This window comes from Lissotriton vulgaris, chromosome 4_1 (assembly GCF_964263255.1).
Source record: "Lissotriton vulgaris chromosome 4_1, aLisVul1.2, whole genome shotgun sequence".
NCBI classification, from domain to species: Eukaryota; Metazoa; Chordata; class Amphibia; order Caudata; family Salamandridae; genus Lissotriton; species Lissotriton vulgaris.
The window spans coordinates 1,156,256,783-1,156,280,951 of record NC_141691.1 but is presented as its reverse complement, the minus strand read 5'-3'; positions in this window follow the sequence as shown (position 1 = coordinate 1,156,280,951).

Sequence of the window (24,169 nt, the reverse complement as noted above, 5' to 3'; positions counted from 1 at the left end):
TAATTTGGGATATAAAGAAAAAGACATTTTACAGCTACAGATATTAGCTTTTAAAAAACCATTGAAATTCAATGAAAAAACCATAGGTTATAGACCATATATAGTTAGGAATTAGCATTTACAAAACCATATTTTACTCACACAAAACCATTGAAATTTCATATATAGTTAGTTGCCCTAACTATATATCGCTCACCCGCAATCCACTGCTGATCATGTCACATATTACATCATTCAAGACATGGTCAGTGACATCACTGATGACATCACTGATGACAACATCCAGTGACTGTATGTTTCTGTAGAGTTAAAATATGTCTTACATATTGAAGAATGAGTGGATGTATAAGTGTCTGGATGAAGGATTTAGTAGGTGCATGACTGACTGTATGAGTGAGTGATTAAATGTGTCTCACTGAGTGCATGGGTTAGTGACTAAACTGTCTTAATTTGTACATCATTATGTCTGTTGTTCTGTAAACTGCTGCATGTGTTGATCAGTAGCTATATGAGTAACTATATGGGTTTTTGATTGGTTGCCCAAGTATTTGTATGGGAGACTGAGTGTGTGTGTATGGGTGGCTGGGAGGTGTGTGACTCTGTGCATAGATGTGTGAACAGTTGATTCACTAGATGTATGGGTTCAAAAGTGCATGTGGAATTAGCTGTATGGGCGGTTGACTGTGTGCATGAGTGTATTGGTGAGTGAATTGATATCTTAGTGCTATATGTCAAAGTAAGTACATATGTAAAACACAGTACATGTGAGAGTTGACATATATAAATAACTGTGCATAAGAGCCAGTGAATGTATGAGTGGCTGTATGGATCATTGTTAACTTGTATCAGGGATTGTATAAGCGAGTAAATATGTGTTAGTATATGTTTGAATAAGTAAGGTGTGTATAACTGTATAGTTGAGGAAATGGAGGTGTGATTGACTCTTTGCATGACTGAGTAGGTGCATGAGTAACTCCATGGATGAGTGACAATCTGTGAGTGTCTGTTTACACTGAGTGTATCTAAGGTTATATTAGACTCTGAAGAGGTTCATTGTATTACCACATGAATGATGTCATCAGTGATGTCATCAGTGATGTCATTTGAGATGTCATCAGTGATGTCATCAGTGATGTCACTGACCATGTCATGAATGATGTAATATGTGACATGATCAGCAGTGGATTGCGGGTGCACGATATATAGTTAGGGCAACTAACTATATATGAAATTTCAATGGTTTTGTGTGAGTAAAATGAGTAAAATATGGTTTTGTAAATGCTAATTCCTAACTATATATGGTCTATAACCTATGGTTTTTTCATTGAATATATATATATATATATATATATATATATATATATATATATATATATATATATATATATATATATATATATATATATATATATATATATATATATTTCCTACTGGCGATAGCCAGTAGGTATATATAGTTAGGATTTTTTTCCTATGGGATTTTTGAAAATTCTATGTCAAATAACTTTGGCGTTTGAGGACAGAATTGGGTGAAATTTTCAGGAAAATGGAACATTTTGTTTCTGAGCAGCCCCTGAAAATCTGGGGGGGTTTCGTCAAGGGGGGGCCGAGAAAAAAGGGGGGTCCCAAAACGTGTTTTTCCCATGCAATTTTCCATAGGGCGGTTGGCCTCACTTTTAGCCTGAACGGCTGAATGGATTTACACCAAACTTGGCAAAATTGTAGGGACTGGTAGCCCGATGTGCCTTTGCTATGTCTCAAGATATAGGCTCCAGTGGTTTTTACGAAAATTAACTTTGAAAAATATATATTGGGCTACATTGGGCTATATATATGTTGGAGCCCAAATGTAGCCCAATGTAGCCCAATGTAGCCCAATGTAGCCCAAAGATGGCCACCAGAGACAAAAAAACAAATGTAGCCCAAATATAAGCCAGATGTAGCCCAACTATAGCCCAATGACAGAATGTCCCAGAGTGTTCTAAAGAACAACTAGAGTGCTAACAGTCCTACTTATTACAAAGGTATGGCACACCTGAAGCCATCTTGATTGGAATAAAGTGGTAATTCTTAAAACATTTAATTTAAAAAGGAACAAAATGAGGGGGTTCATTTTGCCATAGAAAGTATGATTAGCGAATATATGATGAAATCCCGCATACCATCAGTCCGCAAAAAAAATCCTGCATGTACTATTAGGCCGCAAATTAAAATAACGAAAACTTTTAGAACGAATATGCCTTTAGCATACACTAAACAACTAAACTACCCTAAACCCTAAAACACTACCCCCAGCATGACCCTACACTACACAAACAGTACAACACTACCCTAAACCCTAAAACACTACCCCCAGCATGACCCTACACTACGCAAACACTACAACACTACCCAAAACCCTAAAACACTACACCCCAGCATGACCCTACACTACGCAAACACTACAACACTACCCTAAACCCTAAAACACTACCCCCAGCATGACCCTACACTACACAAACACTACAACACAACCCTAAACCCTAAAACACTACCCCCAGCATGACCCTACACTACGCAAACACTACAACACTACCCTAAACCCTAAAACACTACCCCCAGCATGACCCTACACTTCGCAAACACTACAACACTACCCTAAACCCTAAAACACTACCCCCAGCATGACCCTACACTACGCAAACACTACAACACTACCCAAAACCCTAAAACACTACACCCCAGCATGACTCTACACTACGCAAACACTACAACACTACCCTAAACCCTAAAACACTACCCCCAGCATGACCCTACACTACGCAAACACTACAACACTACCCAAAACCCTAAAACACTACACCCCAGCATGACCCTACACTGCGCAAACACTGCAACACTACCCTAAACCCTAAAACACTACCCCCAGCATGACCCTACACTACGCAAACACTACAACACTACCCTAAAACACTACCCCCAGCATGACCCTACACTACGCAAACACTACAACACTACCCTAAACCCTAAAACACTACCCCCAGCATGACCCTACACTACGCAAACACTACAACACTACCCAAAACCCTAAAACACTACCCCCAGCATGACCCTACACTACGCAAACACTACAACACTACCCAAAACCCTAAAACACTACACCCCAGCATGACCCTACACTACGCAAACACTACAACACTACCCAAAACCCTAAAACACTACACCCCAGCATGACCCTACACTACGCAAACACTACAACACTACCCAAAACCCTAAAACACTACCCCCAGCATGACCCTACACTACGCAAACACTACAACACTACCCAAAACCCTAAAACACTACCCCCAGCATGACCCTACACTACGCAAACACTACAACACTACCCTAAACCCTAAAATACTACACCCCAGCATGACCCTACACTACGCAAACACTACAACACTACCCAAAACCCTAAAACACTACCCCCAGCATGACCCTACACTACGCAAACACTACAACACTATCCTAAACCCTAAAACACTACGCCCAGCATGACCCTACACTACGCAAACACTACAACACTACCCTAAACCCTAAAACACTAGCCCCAGCATGACCCTACACTACGCAAACACTACAACACAACCCTAAACCCTAAAACACTACCCCCAGCATGACCCTACACTACGCAAACACTACAACACTACCCTAAACCCTAAAACACTACCCCCAGCATGACCCTACACTACGCAAACACTACAACACAACCCTAAAACACTACCCCCAGCATGACCCTACACTAAACAACCACCACAACTCTACACTAAACAATCACTAACCCACGAAAAAATTAACACAAACCCACTTACCTCTCTCGTCATCGTGGTTTTCACAACGCAAATGCATTTACCATACATGCCTTTAAAACATAATTCTTTGTAAAGGCATGCGCGATAAATGCACATGCGTTTTGAAAAAATGCGGGATAATGGTATGCGAGGTCAATGACCTTGCGGGATAATGGTATGCGGACTGAAAGTCTGCGGGATAAAAAATGCGGGAAAATGGCTGCAAACCATGAATAGCAGCAGACTTCCCTGGTGAGCACTAGCTTTACTACAGTGATCTAATGAGCAACTAGAGTGCTAACATTCAGAATTTATGGCAAATGTGTGAAACATCTGAATGCCTTCTTGATAGAACCAAAGTAAACAAGCATTGAAAATGCAATAGATCTCACCCTCGTTTAAGTTAAAGCCATTCTGTTTGTAATGAGGTGGCTTTTTAGCTTTGCTTTTATTAGTGTTTTTAAAACTTTCATGTAAATAACATGCATATGTATGCATATATGTATATGTATGCATGCATTTATATTTATATAGATATGCAGATTATATACTTTTATATATGTATATTACCTACTGGCGATAGCCAGTGGGTATATATAGTTAGGATTTTTTCTCTATGGGATTTCTGAAAATTCTATGTCTAATAACTTTGGCGTTTGTGGACGGAATTGGCTGAAATTTTCAGGAAAATGGCACATTTCGTTTCTGAGCAGCCCCTGAAAATTTGGGGGCGGTTTCGTCAAGGGGGGGGGCCGAGAAACAAGGGGGGTGCCAAAACACGTTTTTCCCATTCATTTTTCCATAGGGCGGTTGGACTCACTTTTAGCTGGAACGGCTGAATAGATTTACATGAAACTTGGCAAAATTGTAGATATGGTTTGCCCGACGTGCCTTTGCTATGTCTCAATATATGTGCTCCAGTGGATTTTGAGAAATTAACGTTTAAAAAAATATATATATCTGTGACAGCGCTCCGGTTAGCGCCCCGGTTTGCGTACCTGACGCATAACGGAACTTCGCGAAGCGAAGTTGATTGGCTCTCCGGTGTCTGTCAACATTCTAAACAGTCCGGAGCGGCCGCCATCTTGTCTCTCGGTACGATCGAGAGACAAGATGTGGTGAAAAACGAAGGGGGAAATGAAGGAAAGGGGGCAAGGTAGACCACTCCTGACCCCCTAGGATTGATGAGGGGGATATTAAAGTGCCCCGCGGGGCAAAAAAAAAAAAATAATAATTTTTTTGCGATTTTACGCCGTAGAGGCGCGTCCCGGTACGCGAACCGGGCAGCTCACCGGGCAGCTAAACGGCAGCGTAGCTGTCAACATTGTAAACAGTCCGGAGTGGCCGCCATCTTGTCTCTCGGTTGGTTCGAGAGACAAGATGTGGTGAAAAAAGAAGGGGGAAATGAAGGAAAGGGGGCAAGGTAAACCCCTCCTGACCCCCTAGGATTGATGAGGGGGATATTAAAGTCCCCCGCGATTTTTCTCGGTAGAGGCGCTTCCCGGTACGCGAACCGGGCAGCTAACCGGCAGCGTAACGGGAGTCCGCCATCTTGTGTTTTTGGAGCGTCCGGTTCGCGTACCAGGTAGCGTCCCGGTAAGCGTAACAAGGGGAAAACCAAGAGAAACAGTAAAAAAAAATTAAGGGAATAGATTTCCAGCAAACTTGACAAAATTGTAGGGACTGTTTGTTTGATGTGCCTTTGCAAGGCCTCAAGATATGTGCACGTGTGGATTTTGTCTAATTAAGGTTAAAAAAAATATATATATCTGTAAGCGTGCTCCGGCACGCTTACGTTACGGGTTTTGTTTGCGCTGCAGAGCCGATACGTCACGGTTATGCGACGCGTCATGAGGCGTCTCACGTGGCTACGTGATACGTCACGTAATAAAGAATATATTTTACAGCTATAGATATTAGCTTTTAAAAAACCAATGAAATTCACTGACAAAACCATAGGTTATAGACCATATATAGTTAGGAATTTGCATTTACAAAACCTTGAAAATTCACTGAAAAAACCATAGGTTAGAGACCATATATAGTTAGCTGGACATTTTATTGACATAAAACCAATGAAATTCCATATATAGTTAGTTGCACTAACTATATATCGCGCACCCGCAATCCACTGCTGATGATGTCACATATTACATCATTCAAGACATGGTCAGTGACATCACTGATGACATCACTGATGACATCACTGATGACATCTCAAATGACATCACTGATGACACACCAATACCAGTTACTACATACGCACTCACTGATTCCTACGTCTACACACACATTCACTCATTCACTCATTCACCCATACAATCACTCATACATACAGTCACTCATTATTACAACACTATCATATGCACTCATACACCTGTGCAGACACTCACACACTGCCACTCATCCATGGAGTTACTCACACATCTAGTCAGTCCTGTAAAGAATCAATCACACTTCCATTTCCTCATCTATACAGTTAAACACAGAACACCATACTTCAGTGACATCACTGATGACATCACTGATGACATCTCAAATGACATCACTGATGACATCTCAAATGACATCACTGATGACATCATGACACACCAATACCAGTTACTACATACGCACTCACTGATTCCTACGTCTACACACACATTCACTCATTCACCCATACAATCACTCATACATACAGTCACTCATTATTACAAGACTATCATATGCACTCATACACCTAGTCAGTCCTGTGAAGAATCAATCACACTTCGATTTCCTCATCTATACAGTTAAACACAGAACACCATACTTTTCACACATATACTAACACATACTTACTCTCTTATACAATCACTGATACAAGTACACATTGATATGCACAGAGTCACACACCTCCCAGCCAGCCACACACACACACTCAGTCTTCCATACATCCACTCATTCTTCAATATGTAAAACATATTTAAACTTTACAAAAACACACAGACACTAGATGATGTCATCAGTGATGTCATTTGAGATGTCATCAGTGATGTCATCAGTGATGTCATTTGAGATGTCATCAGTGATGTCATCAGTGATGTCACTGACCATGTCTTGAATGATGTAATATGTGACATCATCAGCAGTGGATTGCGGGTGCGCGATATATAGTTAGTGCAACTGACTATATATGGAATTTCATTGGTTTTATGTCAATAAAATGTCCAGCTAACTATATATGGTCTCTAACCTATGGTTTTTTCAGTGAATATATATATATATATATATATATATATATATATATATATATATATATATATATATATATATATATATATATATATATATATATATATATATATATAAATACTTACCAACATTGGCGGAGGACCTTTCTGGAACTATTTACTTTGGAACTTCATCAAAGTGGTGTCATTGAAGTCTCCAATTGCTGAAAGAAAAGTTAGACACAATATTAAAGGTATCTACAGGCATAGAGTAGTGATAAGATTATAGAGAGTAACATTGAGATATCCAGTTAATATTTAATTGTACTGCCCAATCTTTTCAGTAGTGTCAACTTATTGAAGAAACACTGTGTAGCCACAATCAGACAAACATCTCAAGAGAACAGATAGCCACCAAGCTAGGACAGGTAATCAACGTTAGTGTCAGTGTTATTGTTTTATCTGGTTAAAGCTTATGTTGCTAAAGTTGTTCTTTTCACAGCATGGTCAAGCAGAATGTGTAGCATACCAGACCAGCTGGAGCATAGTGTGGCATGTTTCTCCTTTCTTACCACTCTCCTTTTCCCTTCTCTTTGCTGCTTGGATGCTATATGCGCTGAGTAGTGGAGTAAGGGAATTGAGGAATAAGCATCGGCTCCTGCGGAAACACAGAGTTCTGGACCAGGTACTTGACACCCTTATCTGGAGTTTTAGAATCCTGTTGATTTTGGTCACCACCATTGTTCTAGGTTTTCTGATGCACCCTGGTACTGGCCCACTTATCTGCCTTCTCTACCAATTCTTCGGGAGAATTCAGATCAGAGTCAACCAGGTATTGATGCAATAACTGATTTTGGCAAATATTAAGGATCTGCTCCCTCATAATCAAACTGTACAATAATCCTGGGCGTAGATTGCGTAGTAGCACTACGCGTAGCTACACAAGGTGCACTTTGCACTACGCATGCTACTTGTAGTTATGCGAACTGCATAGTGCGGTAGGGAAAGGCTTTTGCACTGTTTGCACAGTGTTGGATGCTTGTCTACACTGTGCAATCATTGCAAGGCATCTTGCACAGTGCAAGCGGTCGCTTTCTGCCGCTCAAGAAGATTTGTACTCGAGCAGCAGCTTTCTTAATGCTGACTGGTAGTTTCTCATCGCAAGCGGTCACGAGCATATGCATCCACTCGCAATGAGATACCAGACCTCCCCGCGTTGAGAATCTCTCCGGGAGGTTTATTTTCTATTCTCATGATCGGCAACTTGATGTTGCTGATAGCGAACAAGGAAAAAGTCTCACCAGGATGTTGATTTTGCTCACTCCCAGTCACCAACTTGACGTTGAGGACCGCGAGCAAGCAAAAAATGTCCAGTACGCGTTTTTGCACTGTCCTACGTGCAATTTGTGTAGTGCATAGTACCCCGAACTACGGAGGCTCCGCGAATGTAGTGTAGTACTACACCCAGGGTTAATGCACAATCCCTTCAAATCATACACTTTGCTGCCAAGTAACCAGCCTTCCAGAGCCTTAACCCCTCCCATGCTCATGACGAGCTCAACTCGTCATGATTTTTGGAACGCTCGCATGCGGGGCTAATTCCCATGCTGTTGTGAGCGTTCCATTAAACAGGCGTGGTCGTGACGAGCTCAGCTCGCAATGAGCACACGAGAACCGTGGCTCATGACGAGTTCAGCTCGTCATGAGCACTGGGGCGCTGTGCGCGCCCCCCCTCCCCCTAGCACAGCAAGGGGAATGTGCCCAGAAGCCAAGGGGTTTATAGCACTACACACAACGTCTACCCAATCCTGCTTCTGTTTCTTTTGGGTATCTCTGAACTTAATCCAATACGGTTCGGTGGTTAAGCCAAACCCATCCATGTGAGCACTCTTCAAGACTTAGTAGTTGTCAGCATCCACTTCTCTAACAGTGAGGAGCCTATCTCTACCTTTGTCACCAAAGGAGAGCCACAGGATAGCCTCCCACTGATCTTGAGGGACCCTATGAACTTTACAGGCTCTCTCCAAAGCAGTTATCTATTTATGGATCTCATCCCCAACATAGTAGGGGGGGAACAATCTTGCTCAGGTTCCTATTATCAAAAGAATGTTCCTTAACTCTAGGGACACTGTTACTGCCACCATAATCTCAACTTTTCTCTAGCTCTCTGGACTTCTAGGGAGTGTTTATGAAGGGCCATTGCTCTTGCCTGAGCTGAAGCCTAGCTTTCTCAAGTTCAAGCAATCGATACTCCCTATGAAAAGCGTGGTCCCTCTTGCTAAATACAGAGGTCCCTCTAGACTGTCCCAAGAGAGTAGACTCTCCAGAGGGAGATCTAGATCTCCTTGGTAAACTCTGCACTCTTCCAAGAGGGGTTAAGAGGGGGCTATCATGGCCTTCTCCACTGCCTTCTGGCAGATCTGAGTTATACAGGTTGTACCTATATTGGTCCCCCTGGTCAGGGTTAGATTCCAGGTCATAAAAGGTGTCACCTTCTGACCTGTCCTCATTTCCTGTCCCATCTACTCTCTGGTACTCATCTGACCCCGGAGTCTTTCTTAGGTCATCTAACAGTAACATCTCTATTAGACGTTGGGTTTTGGCACTTCTCCCTGTCTTCAGCTTTCTAGAGGCACACAGGGCTATCAATTCTTGGAATGAAAGCTCACTGTACCCAGAGGGCAGAGGCATTTCCTTTAGTAGACATACTAAGTGTGGTGAGGTGTTGCAGCTACCTAATAAAGTTGGAACGGAACTCTATGAGGTTGGAGAGAAGGTGTGCTAGACCCTTGACTTACCCAGCCCTAAGTTTAATAGAACTTACTTATTCTAAGCTAGTTTATATGTGGCTAGTACTTAGTAGTTTTCAGTTAATCAGTACAAAGATTTATCTGGTAATACAATGCAGGCTTGAATCCTAACTGCTGCACACCAATGTGAGAAGTTGCCTGGAATATACTGTCCACTAATTAAAGTGTGCATCCTGTACCAGTCCAAACAACCCTTATGGTGATTTAAGAGGCCAAAGATAACCGTAGAAAGCTATGCAACTGGTAGCTGTGGAGAGCAGCCTTTTGACTTAGTCTTGAAGGACTGTTCAGCAGCTTGTTTTAGCAGAATCCAACCATTTTGTATTGGTTGAATAAAAGGAGAACCACACAGTAGTTATAAAAATATGTACATATTGATATGACACTCTTTAAGTACCACACAGTGACTTCTGCACACAGATACTCACACATCACACAATAGTATACTAGAGAAACAATAGTAATTAGCACTAATACACAGTGGGCTCCAGGGGGAGACCAAACTACACACTAAAATAGTGGTATAGGAACCATGAACCAAGTCAAGACAGTGTCTAGAGGATGTAGAATCACTGGGACCCCAAGGAACCACCCAACGTGAGTGAGTAGGGACCCCACGGAGGACAGGTACAGTGTGGAAACACAACTGTGTGCTAGGTACAATTCTATGTGAGAGTTGTGGTTGAAATTTCAAAGTTCAAGGAGCCTTCTCATTGGACTTCAAAGAAACCCTGTGGAACTTAGGAGATTGGAGAGCCACCCCACCCATGGATACCGTAGTACCAGAGTTACCTATCCCAGGAAAGCTGGGTGCATAGGTCTGAAGTGGTGTCGGAAACCACTGTCAAATTGAGGACTTTGAAGAAGAGCCGCTGCTGGGAGAAAGAAAAGTGTCAGTCGGAAGCCAAAGATGGATTCTTGTTGAAGAGTTCCTGAAAGCAGTGGGTAAAGATTCTGGGTCACTCAGGAGTGACAAGGGGCTCGGTAAATGAATGCCCACAAATGAGTGGTATATTCCATATAGGTACCCCAATATAGGCTTGGATAGCATCCCAACCATTCACCTATATTTATCCCTACACTACATACATAATGGGCTATTAGGACTGACCCTTCACTTAGTTATGGTAATGCTTACAGAACGTGTGTTTTTTCCTGAACAATATCCATATACATTATGCATGAGGATCCTACTGTTTATTCTGTGTATCTCTCTGAGACTAAGTGAGCATGAGTGACTGAGCGAAAAGAAGTACACTGTTTCCACGGTTCTGAGGGATCATGGTTGTCATGTTCAATGGTTGCCAATACCTATTCTCTCCTTTGTAAGAGCAGTTTCTAGTGGCACTGTGAGCTAGTTGGAACACAGGCTAACATACCCAATGGCGGTGCTCAGAATAAGTCTGGCACCAATCCTACACTGTATGTTGTCTAAACACGCAGATCATATATAGGTCTTATATGAACTACATTACATGGCACTGCCAACGTCGGTTGGGTACTTACTTAACAGTCATATCAGAGAAGTACAGTCATGATATTCTCAGAGCCCCCTACTCACATATCCCCAGAGAAGTCAGGAGTAGGAGGGTATAAAACCCACCACAGCTGAGTAGGCAAACATCCTATGTAGTGACTGTTGGTTAATCAAGCTTGAAGGACACATTGCTCCTATTTGTGCATCACAGCTTATCTCAGCTCCCTTGAAAGGCTCCACTTACTAAAAACAATGACTGTACAGGAAGATACTATGGTTCAATTAAATCTCTCAGGAGAAAAAGTAGAAGATGATGTAGATGCAATACACATTTCAGAAAATGTTAGAACTGCCATCACGCTAAAACTGGCTGTATACACATAGGGGTGGGCAAGTGACATTTGTGATTGAGGCACACAAATAATTTAGAACAGAGGTATTATATTCATGGGTTACATTCCCAAAGCCGAAAGCATTACCAAAGACATTTTATTACTACACTGAAGATGAAATATCGAATGAATATTGTCCGTACGAGAACATTTAAATTCCACTCTCTTGCCATGAACTATTTATACTGGTTTAAAGGCACCCTATCCCATACAAGAAATAGAGTAAGACTTTGTCCACTTGGAAGAGACGGAGAAACATGGCAAGTACTAGAGGCCAATACACCACACCCTGATATTGATACAATGCCAGGAGGAGACTTAACAACACAGCAAAATTAATTTATAAAACTTTACAGGAACATGACACAGTTTGTAATGAGAAAACTCGCAATTCAGCCAGCATCGGCTACACAAGCAGGACCAGCCCAAGCTTGTACAACTAAAATTACACCACAAACATTACATGCAATGATGGGTAAATTACCTACTAAACGTGGAAAGCTAAATAAATAACACAGCTAGAGGCAGTATTTCCACACACTGGTCCATACGTAAAGCATAGAATCCTAAAAATATGCTTGCCAATGGGGATAGCTCCCTCGATAGAGGATTGTATTTCTTGGGGTACCGTCTTCGCTGCAATATATACAATGACTCATGGTATCCCTTCATTAGCAGTAATACCAGACGTATTAGGACAAATACAGAACGAGAATCGAGCACAACCTGCTCTCAACGTAGGGATGAAGTTATTACATAACTTTGCCCAGGTACCAGCTATAATATTAGCACACATTAAAGGGGAAGCAGCATCTGTGGCAATATGCCAATGCCTGAGACATTTCACTCCTTTACAACAGGAGACAGAATTACCTACAATAATTAAAACTGCTTATGCAGAACTAGGTAGAGATAGTTCGGGAGCTAAACAAGTAAAACCTCAACTAATGAGGAGTCCTAAAAAGGATACCTTTAAGCAACCACCTGCTACTTCAAAGAAGAATTGGGACAATAGCAACAAAATAAAGACAATAGCTCTCAATTCAGAGGTAGATGTCCTCAAGAGGAACCCTCCGAAAGCAGGGATAACCTTAGGAATAAGAACAACATTAGAAAACCTGACCAGTATCAGGATACTGAAACACGTTCCTCTTGTTCCTTTCAGAGCTCTTCAAAATACTAAGAGAGAGAAGGACTGTCAGAACACAGACAGGAGGAGAGTACAAACTCCAGAGACAGGCAATGCGCTGCAGACTAAGCTTCTAAGAAAGAAGAATAACAAAAACCTAAACTTCAATTCAAAAAGAAGAAAGTAGCAGGTCTCAAGATTATACATGCCCAGAATTCTGAGGACTCAACTACTGAACTGGGAATGGGCTCTGATGATGTTAGACAGCTCAGCAGAAGTAACAAAAGCTTGCCAGAACCTGATGGAATTTCTGGTGACAGCAGAGTTGAGTGAATATATCACAGTGGAAAAGCCTAATACTAGGGTAAGCGTCCCACACAGGTTACATGAGATAACACTCAGGATGGAGGGGGACAAACGCAGGATTAAAATTAAAGGTCACTTCTGGGAGAACCCAAATTTTGGCTATAACATTTTATTAGCTGAAAAAGATTGGCCGCTGGCTACTGTTATGGATTTCCCAAAATGAGAAACTGACATTATGCCAGCTTTTTCTGACCTCATTTTCCAATATTTAGAACATACATATGCACGGGAGTTGGCAGGAGCCGTTGCTACAACACTATTTCGAAACATGTCTGATGTGATGAAGTGCCAACCCACCAGGTGATACCAATAAAATGTACTCCAACTCCACAGAAACAGTACCCCATAAAGCAAAAAGCTAAAAAACAGGTCAGGGAAGTCTTATATCAACTTGAATACCAGGGGGTGTTTGAAACTTGCACCTCTTCAATGAATAATCCTTTGTTTCTGGTAATGAAACCTGACAATACATATCGTCTAATTCTGAATTACAGACATCTAAAATCATGCACAAAAACATTTGCAGTACAACATGCACCCGGTGCCGCAGTAATGAATAATATTGTGCGGAAAAAATACAAACAACACTAGAGATCTCAAATAGATTTTTCTGCCAAAATATAGCACCTGGTAGCAGATACTTAACAACATTTTCAGTGCTAGAGTCCAAGCGGCATTTTTATTGACTGGCCCTGGAATACAAAAATAGCCTGGGGCTGATTTCTGCCAGAGTAACTGAGTTACTGCAAAGTCTGGATAAGGAGGAATTGTCCTATGCAGATAATATTTATCTGACAGATGATGATGACCTGGAGGAATACTTGATGAGGGTGAGCACCATAATTTTGGGATTCGCATCAGAGGCTTACAAATTTAACTTCAAATAATCAAAAATAGCCCACCTAAGCATCCTATATTTGGGATATGAGCTTTCAAGTGAAGGGAAAAGCTTAGCAGCCAACTTTTTAGAAAGTTAGAACCTCCAAAATCATTGAAAAATGTACAATTAATGCTGGGATTCCTAAATTTCAGCAGATCATACATTTTGGATTACACAGAAAGGTTTAAACCTTTCTACGGCCTCATAAGACCTGATTTTTCAGTTCGACAATGGACACAAAAACATACAGATACACTTTGTTCCCTCCAGGCTGACATGATAGCATCTAAACACTAACAGACACATGTAAATTTCCACAACCTGGTGATCCGTATAGTTGCAGGTCCCTCTGGATACACATACCTCACATATAAGGAAGGCGAAACAGTATCCATTGCTTACAAATCACACTTGTACACAAATGCTGAGATGCGTTTCGCATGCCACAGAAAAACTTCTGACAGCAGTACAGACTGCTGTAGTGAGAGAAAGAGCACTGGTAAGGTAAGGTAATTTTATTATGCATAGTTAATTAAAACCAGTGCAAACATTTTACAAAACAGATTAAATATCATAAAAGAAGTTGTGTCTTTAAAACGTCATTAAAAGAGCAAACAGTAAAAGCCCAATACAAATTTCCGGATGCGTTACTTTTGGGTAAGAGCAGGTGTCATTAAGTTCAAATTAGTGTCTATATGCTGTGTAATGTTTTTTGGCAGTTTCTGCTCAATTAGCGCAAGGAACTTTACATACCTGCAGTTCAGTTTTGTGTTTGCAGGGTTAAGACAAGCCAGTACTGCTTGCCTTCTAGTGCGAGTTCCTATCTGTCTAAGTTGGTCCTTTAGGAACAGCTGGCGTGCTGGCCTGAACTCTTGGCAGAGGCAAGTCATATGAAGTATGTCGCCCTTCTCTGTATTGCAGAAGGTGCAGGGTTCGTGGCCATTGCTCCTTAGCCATGGTGGCAGATGCTCTCTGGTAGGCAAGACCCCTAGTCTGTATTTCAGAAACTTCAGTTTTATTGTCTTGGGATAACCCTGGCTGAAGTATGGTTGAGGTGTCAGGGATTTATATGTGTTTATGGTCATCCATGCATGGTTTCTTTTAGCGAATGACTCTTTATCCTCTAGTAGTGAAAGAGTTTTGACTGTTTTCCAGACCAGTTTTTTAAATGCTTTGTGGCCGAGTTGCAAATCCCAAATCGCAGTTAGTTTGGTAGTCCCCAAGGCTGTCTTCAGGTAAGATCTTGCCTGAGAAGCCTCCCTTCTTTGAATGTCTTGCCATAACAGCTCATTTAAAGTGTTAGTAATAGCAGAATGAAGTTTGTGGCAACAGATGATGTAAGCTCCCTGTCTTGCAAGAGCTTGTTTTTGTAGTCCAAATTCCAGCCTGAGTTGGGCGGGTGATGTATAGGATGGGAGCGAAAACATTGTTCGGTAGGCTTTTGTCTGGATTACGTCCAGATTCTTGGCATCTCTCCCACGTAGAGCCTCGCTGCCGTAGCAGATGGATGGTAGTAGCTTAGCCTGGATGATTTTCAAGTAAGGAGTCAAAATTGGTCCTGTTAGTTGGTTAGCTATGCTTTTTAATGTGGCGGCAATACAAGACGCTCTCCTTTTTGCTTCCAGCATTTGCTGTGAGAATGAACCATCTTGGTCGAAGATGACTCCCAAGTATTTATAGTCCGAAGCTGGCTCAATATTTTGGCCCCCCAGTGTCCATATCTTCTGCGGCTTTTTGTGTATGTTTATTGACATAGTACGAGTTTTGCTTAAATTTATTTTTAGTTTGTTTTCCATGGCGTAACTGTGCATTTGAATTAGTAGCTGCTTGAGGCCGATGTAGGTATGGCTCAGTAGCACGACATCGTCTGCGTACAGAAGGTTGCTCAGGGGTTTCCCTCCCAGCCTCGGGGGATGGGAATTGCAAGAGAAAGAGCACTGGCTCAGGAGAAAGGAATAATTGTTGTGACTTCAGTACCAACCTTAGAGGCTACAACAAAGACAAGAGTTCCTAACGCTAAATCGTTACATCCGAGATGGATACAATGGGGTAATTCTCACACTGCATCAGAGGTAGAATACAGATTTGATCCAAATTTGAAAACACAAGCATTTCTGCAATAAGAACAAGAATATCCTCTCCCAAATGAAATGATGCCTCTAGATCAGTATGAATACATAATTTACACTGACAGGTCTGTACAACCGGCCATAGGAAAAATACCACCATTCCTTGGACGGATCTTGCCAACCTGCGACCCATCTCTCTCCTCCCCTTTATGGGCAAGATGATGGAGAAGTTTGTTAATGGACATTTGTCCAGGTTTGTTGAGGAGACACATGGACTGGATCCCTCTCAGTCGGGCTTCAGGACGAGACACAGCACCGAGACCACCTTGCTGTCAGTCGCAGACGATCTACGTATGTACCAGGATGGGGGTTATTCCGTCATCCTGGTTCTGCTGGATCTTTCTGCAGCGTTCGACACCATGTCACATGACATCATGACCACCAGACTTGTTAACATCGGTCTGGAAGGTGTAGCTCTGGCATGGCTGAGGAGTTTTCTGACCGACCGCACCCAGACCGTCACCTTGGGTGCCTACCGGTCAGAGGAGTTGGGGATCTCAAAGGGGGTGCCACAGGGGTCTTGCTTAAGCCCGACCCTGTTTAATATCTATGTGGCGCCCCTGGCAAACATCATGAGATCCCATGGGTTCATCCCTATGTCATACGCGGATGACACCCAACTCCTCTTCCCGTTTAAACATCTTACGGATACGGTCAGGAACTCTTTCTCCTTGGGGATGAAGGCAGTAGCTCACTGGATGGCATCAAACTTCCTGCAATGCAATGTGGCAAAAACGGAGGTGATGCTGTTCGGTGAGGCAAAGCTCCTATGGTCCCCAGACTGGTGGCCGCAAGACCTTGGCCCAGTCCCAGAGCCAAAGCAGGTGGTAAAAAATCTCGGTGTGCGTCTGGACCAGGAGCTCTCTTTAAAACAAAACAGCAATCAAGTAGTGGGCTCATGTTTCCATGTGATCGCTATGCTGAGGAAAGTCTTCCCCTTGCTCCCTGATACAACTAGGAGAACGTTAGTGCAGGCCCTTATACTGAGTCGACTGGACTACTGCAACGGGATGCTCCTATCAGTAAACGAGGGAGTTATCGCGAGATTGCAGGTAGTCCAGAACACGGCGGCCCGTCTTGTCCTAAATCAGCCTCCCCGCACACCATCGAAGCCTCTTCTGAACACCCTACATTGGCTACCTATCAAACAAAGGGTGAAATACAAGATAGGGTGCACTATACATAGAAGTCTCCAGAACAAAGGCCCAGAGTATCTAAACAATAGATTCTCTCTCTATAGGCCCGCTCGATCCTTGAGATCCAGTGAACAAGGTCTTTTACAAGTTCCAAGAGCCAGAAAGACCAGACAAGGTGGAAGAGCTCTGTCCATTGCCGGACCAAGATTGTGGAACAGCCTTCCTCTCTCTTTGAGACTTTGTCAGAAGTATCTCCTTTTTAGGAAACAGTTAAAAACCTTCTTATTTCCTAATTAATTAATGTCATCTGCCTGCCTATTGTTACAAGCTGAAAAGGTTCTCAAAGGCGCGGAGATACTCCTCCGGGAGATGATCCTAGCGCGATATAAACCCGCAAATAAATAAATAAATAGAAAGTAAACAACAATACAGTGCCACGTGTGTGATTGTAAAATTTTGTAGGTGATGGTAAGTTCCATCCAAGCAGTACAAAGACTCAGTCTCTTGGAGACTTCACAGCTCAGTTAGAAGAACTAAAAGCTCTTTTACTGACACTGATAAATATGGATCGAGGATTCCCCACACTAATAGTGTGCGATTCTTTCCACTGTGTCCAGTCATACAATGAATAACTTCATTTTTGGAAACAAAATGGGTTCAAAGACTCAAAAGGTGGCACAATTAAGCACAAAATGCTATGGGACCAGGTAGCTGAGTTGAAAAATGACCTACCAAGAGCTCATGTGACACACATGCTGAGTCATCAACATGATGGCGTTCACAGTGAAGAGAATTCATTAACTGATGAAGCCGCAAAGGGGGCAGTATGAACTGCGTCCGTAGTTGCAACAACTCATTCAAAAACAAGAATAGATGGACAGATAATGGTAGCTGTCATTGCTTCACGCAAAGACAACTAAGCACTTCCAAAGGTTTTCCACTCAAGTACTCCTATCAGTTAGATGCAAACAACGTTCCATGTGCTCAGATTCCTGGAGTGTGGTATGTAGTAATACCAAACATGTATCGCAGATTATGCTTAATATTTGCTGCACACAAGGGTTTGGGTTCTGCACACGCAGGAGTTAAAGAAACTGTTTCTTTATTAAAACAATGTTATTGGTGGCCAAGGTTAACAAAGAAGACCAAAGATTATGTCTTAAAGTGCGACATCTGTCAACAGATGAAGGGGTCCACCATAATGCGTCCAGCACAGACACAATTGCTAATATCAGACAGACCACTTGTGTGTGTCTATTTGCACCACTGAGGCCCCTTACAATCTGATGGGGCCTACAAGTACGTAATGGTTACAGTAGATTCCTGCTCGAGATTCCAATGGGTATGGCCTCAGCGCTTGTCTAACGTTAGAAATGTTATCAAAGATTTGCAAGTCTTTATAGGGACACACGCAGTTGGCACATTACATTCTGACCATAGCCAGCGTTCAGATCTAGGGCTAACAAGGAGGCCATGGGAGGTTCGGGTGTAGCATTGCAGTACTCCTCTCTGTACCATCCCAAGGAAAATTCAGGCGTGGAGAGGAAAAACCTGGACTCAAAGCAATCCTTAACAGCTAGAGTATTAGGTACCGGTGGTAGTTATGTCAATCACTTATATGGGGTCAATAGGGCATTAAATAACGTGCCGAGAAGCTCTCTAGGGGGTGTCACTCTTTATGAGGTCCTATTTGGGACAGGAATGTGGGTACCTGATCTTGATTGTGAAGGCACAGTAGCAGATAAAAAACCTTTTGACATCCATAAACGTTTGGCTGGTGTACAGGATCTGAATGAATCACAGGCACTGCAAATCAATGTCCAAGTGAAAAGGTTTGCAACTGGGTAAGTCAACTCAGTCACTGCAAGACCTGCATGGGCCCCTAAAGTTGGGGATCTAGTCAGGGAGAAAATAATAGAGAAAAAAGAATTTGGGCCATCATAAAGCAAGCCTGTACCTGTCCCGGCCGTTGAAGGAACAAGAACTGTACTTCTGCCGCTTCCTGCCGGAAAAAAGGAGAAAAGATTTTTCTCTATTGATCTAATAAAACCACACTATGTGGCTGATACTAAATAGTAGGCCTTGTGAGCTCCTGGGTAGCCAACGTACTCCTCTCGCTACCGTACAGGAAGTACAAACAGAAACGTTCATCACCTTCGAAGAGCTACCCATACGGAATGATGGACTAAGCAACAATGCCATGGACCTCGTTCCCCTTGAACCAGGAATACAAAATCAAGGAGAAAGCCAAATTTCAATTAAACCTAACACTGATATCTACATAAATATGCCTCACAAGCACCATCTACAAGTTCAACAAAACTTGCGGAGCTACTGAAAATAGATCAAACTGCATCTGGGTGTTTCATTGACTTTGATACCTTTTCTTTGGATCCAAGTGAACCTGAAACAACACCAGCCCCAATTTATCCTGAACAACAAATCAAAGACTTCTAAATTTTTATCAGAAAGACTTACCTGGTTTCATCTTGGAAAGAACTTTGAATAAGCACCGGGATACTTTTCTTTCTCTTATGGTTAGGCTTAGTAGCTGTTGTCTGCTTACTTGTTAATAGAACTTACCTACGCCAAAGCTCTGCAGCATCAAAAGTGAACTTGCTCCTGAAACCTCTTGTTTCCTCACATCATGAACAAAGATACTTGTCATCAGTGAACATTAAAGCAGTTCCTATACCCGATGGTATAGTATGGGACAAGGTTGATTATGATATTTTCGGACCGATAGAACTTTTAAAAATACCACATTTATTTAAAATGTCATTGAATGATATCATTACCTCCAATACATTTTCTGATGATTGGGATTTCAAAACTGTGAATAATATGTTGTCTTCTTTAAAACAATCTGCCGCATTTTATTGCAATGAAATGTTAGAAGGCACATCAGACTTTAGCACAATGTATTGTTATCAACGTTTTGGTAATAAGTTTCTACACAAATCCTGTGACCCTAGAAATGTTTTCACATTTCACCAATGGGAACATTGCCCAACACCGCTGAAAAGTAGTCTCATAGTTTTCATGGTTTAATGTTTCAGACCCGACCTCATATTACTATAAGGTTGCACCGATACCTGCACAGAAAAATATGTTGAGTAACACAAAACAGATTCACTCTGCTTCCTTTATTACTCAATTGTCTGAACAAGGTTTCAACCTATTGAAATACACTATAGACTTAAAATCCGTCTGGGGTTCTAGAGACTGGCAAGTCCAGGGAAGTGAAGCACTATCTAGAGCATGCCTCATTCCTCAGCAGATGACATTTCTAAATGAGACGGTGCAACAGACTTCCTGCTTTGAAAAAGCCAAAAACAAGGATTTAAATACACCTCGAATTCCAACACCATCACATGCCGAGGGCAATTTTACATCACTAAAAGGAGCTATATTAGATGACACCTTACAATACAATAGATCAGACCCCGATTGGAAGGGATGGTTGGTTTGGCCCACAGACACTAATAGATGTCAGGAAAGATTCAGGGGTACAACGAAAGGGTTCAGTATCCATCGGCCAGACCCACGCTATTTACAAAGAGAATATCCAGGGGTGGTGACATCATACAGTTATGGGAAGTTATGCCTCGATTGGCTAAGAACATCAACACTCATGCACAGGTGAACCAACACTTATCCTTACAAACAGACGATGTGGACCTAAGGTATTTTTTGCTAGGTTCCAGAAAGCCATGTCAAAAGCGTTTCTATTATGCTGTCTATAAGGAAATTTGTAAATTCTCCCAACAAGAAACAGCAGAGAGACTACGAGAAAAAGATAGGATCAATTTAGAAAAGGCGTTATCTGTAGTTGACAATGGGATGACTACTTTAACATCCAGGATTTATCCACTGGGAAACATTGTATCTTCTGCTATTGATAACTCGAACAAGATTTATCCATACTACAGCATGGGCAGTTGCAATTACGTTCTATTTTGTTATTGAGCTGGATGCTGCAAACATTGTACGCAGGTTATGTGCCTTGGCATTTCATCAACAGTACGTCACTATTTTCGGCATACAATCTAACAGCCAAACAGATGAAAATGGCACAGAGGGTAGCAAAATATACAATGGTGCGTATTGAAAAACTGGACAGATTACCTTTTACTGTGGCGAAATCACCATCCACAGAATGGTTTCTCTATGGACATATAACATTGACGGTCACAACTTTCCAGTTTCAGTACTGCCTAGAAAAACAACAGGCAGGCAGGCATGAAGAAATGGGTAGGGGACATATCAGGGAATCTTGGGAATTACCGTACAGATTGCGATACAGGAGCAGGGATCAAGAAGTGTTTCTAAGCAGTACATATTAGGAGACCGGTTTGAGTGGATCTCTCATATGCCAGGATATTATCTTGCACGAGGCCTGCAATGGTTTGGTAGCAAACCTATCCCGCCACTTGAGTGGTACCCCAGCAGCTGTGATTACACCGGTATTCAAGCTACTTTGGAATGTGAGTTTCTTGATGCTGAACGATCTAGGTTGTTGTAGGATAGGCATTGCCTATCCGGTAACTGTGCAGGGTTACTTGCTGTATGCAAGTATTTTTTCCACCCAGACATGCAGTCAGGGATGCGCCGCGCCGATATGGCCTTCACTAAACGTTTCTCTTATACCGTTTGATACTCTAAGCAAAATGAAAGCCCTGTTATTACTGAAAACCAGGCTCTTAACCTCCGTCTGGGAGACATTTGAACTCCAGATCGTAAGGACCTCGGCCAAGATACTGGCACTCATACATACAAACTGCTGCTTCCATTTCACAGAAATGGTAAATTGTTCCTCTAACATGTCTGATACAATGGGTATAGTATACCTATTTAAGACCATATGTTTGGGGCTGTTAGGCACTTTTCATACGGTCTTCCAAGTTATTCCAAACTTTATACAATCCGAATTTGGAAGCATTTTTGGAGGACTTCCGCTGATCCTGTTTGTAATAGTAGGTATCAAGATTGTAATTTTTCTGCTACACAATTGACGTCCCAGTCACCAAGGAGATAGAAACAGTGCTCCTGGACCGCAAATACCGTGATCGCATGGTACAACATCTGAGCACAACTTGCCTTAATGCATCTTGGTTCCTGTCATTCAGACCAGTTTGAATGGACTGCATCTTACCCGTTCTCCGATGCCAGTTCTGCAGAGAAAAATATGTGTTGGATCTCTGTCCGACACTTCCATCAGTTGCGTACCGGAAGTTGATGAACTACCGGACCTGATAACCGCCCATGTTCAGCAGTGTCTCCAGCGTATTCCAATGTTGATGCAGGCATTATTAGAGCCTGCACAGGACGTTTCTGCTCCTGTAGAAATGGATACTGGCTCCTCCACTGACAACAAGGCCTTGGATGGAACACAGGCTGCCCCAGCATTGGCTGCAGGCAGTATGGAATATCATCTGTGTTCAATTGACGTTCTCTGCGCAGTGTTACGGGAACCTTCGTCTGCGGAGGCTGGAAACAGCAATGTTGCATTTACCAGCCAGGATACATAAACATTTGTCTCATTGTGTGCTGGGAAAAATTCAGTTAAACAAAAAAAAAGAACTACATTTGGAACCAAAACATGTTGACACTGTTTATGACCTGCATGGCTTTCTGATGCTTAAAGTTGTTTAAACTATATATACAGACATATTAGAGCTATGGCTTGAGTGACAATTTTTCTGTTTAGCACTTTTTAGAGGATTTAAACTTTTTTTACCAGTACCTAGACAGGTAGTACGCTAGAATTGAATTATGTTGTCCGGCCGGATGAGGTGTGGGTGTTATATTCCATATAGGGAGCCCAATATAGGCTTCAGTAGCATCCCAACTGTTCACTTATATTTATCCCTACACTACATACATAACGGGCTACTAGGACTGACCCTTTACCTAGTTACGGTAATGCTTACAGAACGTGGAGTTTTCTCTGAACAATAGCCTCAAACATTATGGATGAGGATCCTTGGATTCTTGGAATCTCAGCAGGGCTACCATCTCTTGTATAATAACTATGCACACAATTCATTCCCGACGTCATCCTAAGTCCAACAGTGACACAGCAAGGTAGAACGCCTGGGGATAACTTTGGGTATATAAACATCACATCTTGCTGAGATAGACAGAGGAGATCAGGACTTCCATGCAGACACACTGACTCAAGATGCTGAAGGCCCTGCATGCAGATACTCCAGCTCGCAGTGGTTTGACATCCTTTGCGGGGTGTCCAGCCCTTAACAAGGACAGGGTCCCACAGTTTCTCACTTCAGGTAATGGAGGTTGACACTATCCTAGAGGGATTCTTGGCTTAAAACCTAGATGGATGCTAGCTACACTTAGGTACATCTAGTTAGGAAAGCATTGTAGGAGTACACATTTTATTATCATGTATTTTATGTACTTACCTGTATTCATGGTTACAGCTAAATGATGGAACTCTACCATCCTTTTACTTTTCTAGTGCTTCTAAACATCTATGTCTGTTACTGTCTAATGATTGTTTCAGCACACCTATTTTACACTAGAATAACAACTGTTCAATAAATACTTATTGAAAACGTCCCCACTGTTTAGTCTGTGTATCTCTATGAGACTGAGTGAGCATGAGTGACTGAGCAAAATGTAGTACACTGTTTCCACAATTCTGAGGGATCAGAGTTGTCATGTTCAATGGTTGCCAAGGATTATTCTCCTTTTGGTAAGAGATGTTTCTAGTGGCACTGTGAGCTAGCTGGTACGCAGGCTAACACACCCGTTGGGGGTGCTCAGAATAAGTCTGGCACCAATCCTAAAGTGTATGTTGTCTAAACGTGCAAATCCAATAAAA